Source organism: Centruroides vittatus, unplaced genomic scaffold, assembly GCF_030686945.1.
Source record: "Centruroides vittatus isolate TY-2023 unplaced genomic scaffold, ASM3068694v2 contig_17, whole genome shotgun sequence".
NCBI classification, from domain to species: Eukaryota; Metazoa; Arthropoda; class Arachnida; order Scorpiones; family Buthidae; genus Centruroides; species Centruroides vittatus.
Genome location: NW_027121033.1, coordinates 391,024 through 399,218, shown reverse-complemented (window position 1 = coordinate 399,218; position 8,195 = coordinate 391,024). Strand labels below are relative to the sequence as shown.

The 8,195-nt window shown below is 37.4% G+C and overlaps 1 protein-coding gene across 1 annotated transcript in view; it reads left to right on the top strand.

Annotated features, from left to right (window-relative positions):
• The first annotated feature begins 301 nt into the window (after window positions 1-301).
• LOC136969072 (ubiquitin carboxyl-terminal hydrolase MINDY-2-like) overlaps window positions 302-8,195 on the top strand; it is a 114,670-nt gene continuing 106,776 nt past the window's right edge. Inside the window, exon 1 of the mRNA XM_067263165.1 lies at window positions 302-314. The gene's annotated coding sequence lies outside the window, so the exon portion shown is untranslated. The remainder of the gene's footprint in view (window positions 315-8,195) is intronic.

Here is an 8,195-nt window from a genome sequence, read left to right as displayed (position 1 = left end):
TCTTATAATAAAGTCGCTATTTTAATGATTAAGTATTTAAATAATCTGATTGGTTGATTTAAATATTCAAATAACGATTATTGACGTTTATTTGGTGATTTAAATATTCAAATAATCTCAATCGGTTCGTATTGGTCGATTTAAATATTTAAATATTAATACTTTTAGTGAATTTGAATATTAGAATAATTAATTACACATTTAATTGTTGAATTTGTTAAGTAATAAAGCGTTTACTATTGATACTTATTTTTATAATGTTTATAACTTTTTAAAAATTCAAATAATTAGCATTATTGTTACGTAATTAAAACGTATACAACCGTTATTGGTTTAAAATTTTAAATTCGAACTACGTAATTCATTTCGATTGTCCGATTGGCTAATTTAAATGTTAAATTAACAGATTGCCATCCGATTGGATTTTGTAATTTTTAAAACGAAAATAAATAAAATTAGCAAGCCGATACAATTTAAAAGGAATCGTTCGTAATAAATTTGATAGTGAGCTTATTTGAAGATAGCATTTTCTTGATTTCAGGTGACCTTTCGACCTGTTATCTGTAGTAAGGATTGCTCCAATTAGAGAAGTTTTCGCTGACAGCCTGGCATTTTTTTTGGAATTCGACTCACGTGACCGTTAGAGGGATTTACTTGTCCGCACAATTTCTTAACAGGATTTAGTGAGAGGAACACCACCACCTATGCAGTCACGACTGAACCGAAATGACAATTATTTGCCCTTCTGTTACAAAAAGCCTTGGCTTTTTTCATAATAGAGGGTGGTCGACTGTTAACAATAATGTTTTCTTTGTTCGACAACATCTGTTACTGGTTCTCGTCCACGAATAAGAATGAAATCGTCACGGATACCTGGCAGTGATGTTGAGGTCGGAGGTCATTCGGGGTCGGCGGGCCTGCGACCTAAAAATAGACGAATCTCTTTATAAATGCCTTCAAAAGTAGATGGATAAGATTTGATTATAGTATTTAAACTTTTTACAGTTGAAAAGTGTAAATTCTGCTGTTTAAATTATAAAAGAATTGACGAGGAGACGTTGAAAACATTTTACAGTTCATTCGACATCTAGGTTAACGTTCCGCCTGTAAAAAGATAAATAACCAATCAAAAATAAGCTTGTTTTTCTTTCTAAGGCTCTCAATCAATTATTATTACTTTTTAATTGTTTAGTTTAGCGAATGAGAAACGACAATTTTCAAGTTTAAATTACGACAAGTTTCAAAATTCATCAGTTTTCTATTTTATCCAATAGGATGCGATAATTTTTAAATTTAAATAACGTCACAAAAGGACCGTTTTACTCAATTTTGAATATTTAAATCATCCAATAGAAGCGAGCTTTTAAAATTTGAATTTTTAAATCAACGAATAGAGATGGTTTCTTATTAAACAACCTTTAAGTCGGTTATTTTTTAATTTAAAACTTTAAATTAATAAATAATGGTTAGATACATCAAATAATCTCTCAATAAGCTGTTTGTAATGATTAATTGAGGACAATTTTTATGTTTCGAAATAAAAATACTTTATAATTATCCGGTTTTGTTAAGCATTAACAAAGACATGATTGTGCGCTTATAAAATTAATAATTTGTGACTCACGACGATCACATATCAGACAATTTATGGTTAACCGGTTAGTCACATGATTAACATTGATTTCTGGCAGACGGATTAAACGATCAACCCATTATTAAAATGTCAAATCGTGACTAATCCATTATTCACGTGACGTCCCAACCAATCGATTGGTCACTTGATTAATCTAATGAGCGCTTCGTACCTTGTTTTTAAGTCACATGATTATCTCCAAACTACTCGAAAGTTACATTTTGAGACACCGACGCTAAAATTGCCTCTTATTGGATAATTTAAATATTTAAAATCGGAAAAAAACGATCTCAGTTTAACGGTTTTTTTTCAAAAAACTAAACAATTAGAATAGATATCGACTTCTTACTTTGGCAAGAGTTTTAAAAATAAAGTTGAGCCCAGCTGAAGGCTTTGTCGCCCACAGGCCTTGTATAATTCGATAAAATTATAATCATCTGTTAGAACCCATCTAACGGATCCCACGAATATAAGTCCTACAGAACATATTTTCTCACATTATGATACTTTATAGCCATTCTGTCACTATATTTCTCAAATTTCTTACATGGAGAGCGCACGTGACTGTTCAATAGGTGGCCCTCATCTTTTGAGACACTAAACAAAATTTACAGGGGCCTTTATTATCTGGGGTAAGTTTTATTGTCTGGTATAATACGATTTTTCAATTAATGCGACCTGGGGGAGTTAAAACACCTCGCTGCCATTTTTAGGTGACGGTGCGGCACTTCTACTCCCTGCAGGGTCACTGATCGGGGAGGATAAACCAGCTGAAGGTGTTTTACTTCGTCTGTAGCTTCGCTTTGATTCGGAAAGGGATTACACCCGTCTGCAACTCATTCGACATTCAAAGTTGACCGTGACACAACAGATCAATTGTTATTGTAGTAGCATCGGAGAGATACCGGAGAAGTACAGCAGGTGGCGATGCGCCACCCTAAGCCACGCCGTGGGCTCTCGATCATGCATTCCAGCGAACTGTACTACTTCTGCAATTTATCTTCTGCCTCATTAATATAACGGCTTCTGCGTTTCTTCTCCGACTAGAACCCACACCACGCGGGCCCAAGCGAATTCCCCCCATTCGGAGTTCTTTACCATATAAGTCCCTCTCTTGCTATTTTCCCCTCCTTCCGAGGTGCCAAGAACCACTCCACCCCTTGTATTGGCATCCCACCGCTTGGACTAGAGCTACAAAATTACATTCGGGGCCTCGTGATCATTTGCACTCCTTTTCGATCAGGTGACAAGCGATTAACTGTGAACACGAAATGAACGAAAGAAGGTATGGGGCACCCACGCCGGGACACGAAGCGATAATCTTCTTTTGTCCAATAGTAAAATTAAGTTTAAACGCTCTGTTACGTGTTTGTGACAGGTATGTGACGTCTCTCTTACTTTTTTGAGGCAACAAACGATTGTTTTTGTGGGGAAACTAGAATTGTTTCTTAGAACATTCTCTGTTATTTCCTTCTAGCTACCATCTGTTATCGGTAACGCCCAAGTGTAGCAGCGCAGCAACATTGTTCGAGGAAGTTGTCTTTTTTCTCTCAACCAATAAACAAATCCAATAAAAGTCGCATCAGGAAACTAAAAATAAGAAGGAACCCCATTGGATTTTGACACCTGAAAGAGCGCGAATTCCTTGTGTGATAGCTCGCTGCGTTTCTTCAAAAATTCATTATATAGGGGGGAGGTTACAAACAATAAAGTCTGAACGGAACTCCACCCACCTTATCGTAATCAATAGAAGGGCATAAAAAAAGGTGGGTGTAGCTAACAAACCAAACACTAGCCCCGAGCCCTGGCTTTGTCAGGGCTTAATTGAGTCATTAATGACCCGATCTTCTCTCATACATTGACAAATGAGCTCATTTCCTTCGCATCTAACCTCAGCTTTATATCTTCCACAAAAAAAAAACAAATTGCAAAAGTGCCCTAGGGATACCAAAGGCATAGACGGCTCTCTGTGTTGAAGGAGGGCCTGGATGTTGCAACTAGCTAGTATACGGGATCACCCAAGAAGAGGAAAGGTATACCCCTAGTAGGCATACATATGTATAAAAGTATCTTACATCGTGAAGGTGCAGGAGAAAATTCGCTAAGAGTTACGATGGGTAAGTGCAGTTGAGGTCACAAGCAGCTGTTTCGCTCGGAGCGAGTAGCGGTGCGGGTGGTCTGAGCCTTTACTCACTAACCACTATTGTCAGCGTGATGAAGAAAAATTTGCTTGTACAATTCGAGGCATAACGAACATAATTCGAATTTTACTCTCCGGGGTCGAGAATTTGCCACCTCCTTGGCGTTCCTGCCATGTTTTTACCGTAAAAAAAAAACAAAACAAAATTTTCAAATTAACCAATAAGCGGCAATTACTTCAAATCTTTCAAACGATCAATAAACACGTTTATTGGTCATTAATATATATCAACCGAGTTTAATTATGACATCAGTTTAAATATTTTTTAAATTATTGGTCCATTAAAAAACTTAATCGCTCTTATTGGCTCGTTTAGATAATCGAAATGACCTTTTAAAATTTCCAATTTAAATAATTGATTTATTTTAAAATTTTCATTTTGTACTGTTTAATTGGTTCAATTTTTTATTTTTTTAAATTTCTGTCAGATTATTTAAACCCTCTTTTTATTGGTTCTTCAAAAAATTTAGTTATCGCTTCCGATATTCTGTTTATATTTGAAATTTCAAATACAGTACTTTCATTTTATTGAATGTTTTTGAAAATTTAAACTGCGTCATCTTGCGGATGAATTTTAAAAATTTGAATTCTTTCTTTCATCTTATTGGTTAATTTTTAAAAATTTGTCGTTATAGTTTCTTCCGATTGGAGTTTAAAATTTAAATTATTCTCATATTATTGGCTTATTTTATTTTTAAAAAATAAAAAGAAAAAATTGGAGTATTCGTTGGCGGGCTAAAATTCTTCACATATTCTATTTTCCGAAACACTATGCGGCATAGAAAAATACAGGAAAAATGAGTTAAGACGTATCAAATTTCCGACGTCACACTCTTTATTTTCTGATGCCACAAATTACAGAATGGGTTTTTAATTTAAGCTCGACTTACTTTTTAAGCAGATGTCAAGACTATTAAACATGTGGAGAAGGCAGAACCTGTTTTGTATGCGGTGGAGAGTAGCAAAAAGACCAAAAAAAGAGAGGGAGTAAAACAGTAGGGCACTTCATTTCAATTTTACTGCCTGTAACTCTAGATGTAGGAGTTATTGTATATAATTTATACTTCCACTTTCTTCGAATATGTAGCGCATAGAAGGCCTCCTCCTACCTTATCGGGGGATAAGTCCGGTTCTTTTGTCATCTGGACAAATATGTTTCCTTTCCAAGCTCCTACAGTTATGACACGTGAAGCTATTGTTAATGGTGGATGAGGGATGATTCTCCCCCGTTTTTTCCCCTTTTTACGGGGCGGACAATGAGCCCGCATTCCAATAAAACTGTTTGTTGTACTCCTGGTTTGGTGGGAAGATAACTAAATGGTGAATGACGTAAAGGGCATCCATCGGAGGGCCCCCTAATAGTTTGTTTGCTCGTCTCGAGGGGGCCTCTCCGCCTTTCTAGCGAGAGGGTTGGAGGCGTAACGAATGGCGTGTTTGTTTTCCCGAGTTTGTTATAATTTTATGGGGTTCCGCAGCGATTTTTCGGTATGATCCTGCGGTTTATGACTCGTTCCAAAGATTATGAACGCTATAAAGGGGTGTAGAAGTAGTATTAATAAACAAACGTGATTACTTGATCCATTCCATATTAAGACCCATAAAAGTTTTTAAATTAAAAAAAAACAATAGTGTTTAATTAATAGATAAGGTCTTCGAAAATTTTTAAATTAGAATGTTTAATCTTCACACCGTTCACGAGACTTTAACAGATAAACCAATTAGACGAGAGAGTTTAAATATATAAACAACGCTCTCTGATTGGTCCGTTAGAGATTTAGCAGTTTACATTATTTTAACGTTATATATCTTATAATTTATCGTCTCCATCGCAAATGTAGCTCGATAGCAGGCAAACGAAAGATTAATTAAATATACCAGCCCTTTATTAAGTAAATTAACGGAGAAATATAGTGCAAAGTACCACCCGCACATCGGCAGAAGCCTGATGCTTCTGTCAACGTGGGGATGGGACTTTAATTCAATCTCAATTTTATTAAATAATCGAAAGTTAAGTAGCAGATAAGATCTGAAGTGAAGGGTATCGGTTTGCTTCATCTCTGGCTGAGAGAGGAAATGCTGTTCGTGTTGGTGAAGCATGTCTTTTTTAGTTAGGATGTCACTGGCACAACACAATCTTTCGGATCTCTCAGGTATAAAGTTGCAACATATAAAGTTACAACTGTTCTACCTGTCTGCTCTCGCTGAACGGTCCTTTCTTTTTTTTTTAAAAAAAGGATGTTTTTTTCTTACTTGCGTGCTTCTACCTGAGCGTTAATGCCCCCTTTTCTCTTGCTCTAAAGCCGGTGTCAAAAGGTAAAGGTCAAAGTTCGAGAAACATATGGTGTTTAAGAGCCACCCACTCGCAGTCGGATTCACTTAGACTAGCAACGAGATAGAGATGCAGACGGGGGCCTTGTTTGGCCCACTGACACGACTGATTCATGCCTCCTACTTACACCATAAATGATCTGTACGAACGTGTAAAGAACATTATTTACCGTGCCAATCCCGTATGGTGTGATTGGGCTTCATCCATTTTCGGTTGTCGCCGCGACAGCGGAAAGGTAAAAACAAACTCGAACCGGGATCAAGATGGATGAGGAGGCCCTTCAACTGCTAGTGAGGTCCACTTATGCCCCGTAATTAGACGTCTACTACAATTCGGTAAATTAGACCTTCTTCGCGGCTTTGCTTCTGCAACTCCACCCCCCTTATTTTACCGCAGAAGTTAATTATAAGGTGTCAGATGAGAAAAGTGATGAAGCTATCTACGGACGGCTGAAACAATGGCGTAATAGGCCCCATTCGGAAGGGAGGGTATACTCGGTTTGCTTACGGTCGTTTCTCTTTACCCCGGGCCGCTACACTTAAGCGAGATCAATTGAAGATAACCCAACTTGCTATTCATTAAATGCGCTGAGGCCCACGCTCGGTTTTAATGTAAATATTTCTACAAACTCCGGTCAAGGCCTCAGGAATGAAAATCAAAAGTGAAAAACCGTTATTTACACGCCATTGCAAGTAGGTTAGCTCCACCACGCGTTTTGCAGAAGTGGCGGATTAAATAAAATGGGGGCCCCCTGTATTGATAGCTTCTCCGCTTTTGTGATATGGGGGCCCCGATTTGTGACACTCCCTTCGCCTACGGAGTCGATCGTATAAATCTCTCGATTTTACTATTCGTACAACCAGAAGGTCCCTTGCAGAAACTGTTGGAAGTTTAATCTGGGGGTCCCTTACGGGATCTCACGATCATGTATGCGGTCTTAATTATGCTGTAGTTTATTTCTCTGCCTTCATTAAACTAACTTCGTAACCGCAGTCGGGTAGGTCTGATGAATTAAAGATACGAGGCCTACTATGAATAAAAATGAGGCCTCATTATTTATTCATCTCTTCTGATAAATTATTTAAACTGGGGATAAGATCTGCAACGATTTTAAATTGACAAGAGCGTATTTTTCTGCCTAAAAGATAACCCAATTAATTGCATAATTTTTTAAATTAGAATGGGGCCTTTGTTTAGAGCTTTAGAGCTTTTTTTAAATGAATATCTAAAATTTTTATTATTCTTTTACAAAAAAGAGAAATTGGTAAGATACAATCCTACTTTTTATAAGGGCATCATATTCGCGGAGGCCTCAAATTTAGGTGTTTCGTTTCGGTATTGTTCATTTGTTACTTTATGAAAAATTTCAAAAATGGTTGGGCCTCTGAGCAGGGCTGAGCTTAGATTGCGGTCGTAAGCTATTCATGTTAGAGGCCCTTCCCCTCCAAATAATGATACATGTAGAAATGCACGGCCTTAAGGCTATAGACTCATATATAACACGAGGCCCTAATCTGTAGCTTGTTTAGCTTATGTGCAAATCTCGGATTCTCGGATAAGGCCTTGATACAGGACAGTTGTTCATATTAGAGGCTCTTTCGGAAGTCGAAATCAATTTATGATTTCGTTAAACATTTTCGTTGGTCCTCTTGAGATGCCGTTTAAAAATGAGAAGTTCCGTTAAGTTCGAGGAGGTCTACTAAATAGGCCCTTCTGAAATCTAACAGATGCATTCGATCAGTGTTAATTCTCACGAGAAGCTAAGTAAATCGACACTTGACTAGTTCGAAAATAGAGGGTGGCCCTACTAAAGGCGTTTCACTGACGTCACCAGCAGATGTCGGGCGTGGATCTTTGGCAGATGAATAGGGCTCCACGTGCGAAGAGGGCACCGAAGGTCTCAATAAGAAGTGAAAATTGAGAGCAGGACCCCCAAGGCGGGGAGAAGATTGCATTTTTTTCCTTTTTTTTTTCGTTGTTTTCTTTTCAGCCCCGTGTTTGAGTGAAGGTAAACAATCTGTAAGAATTCATGA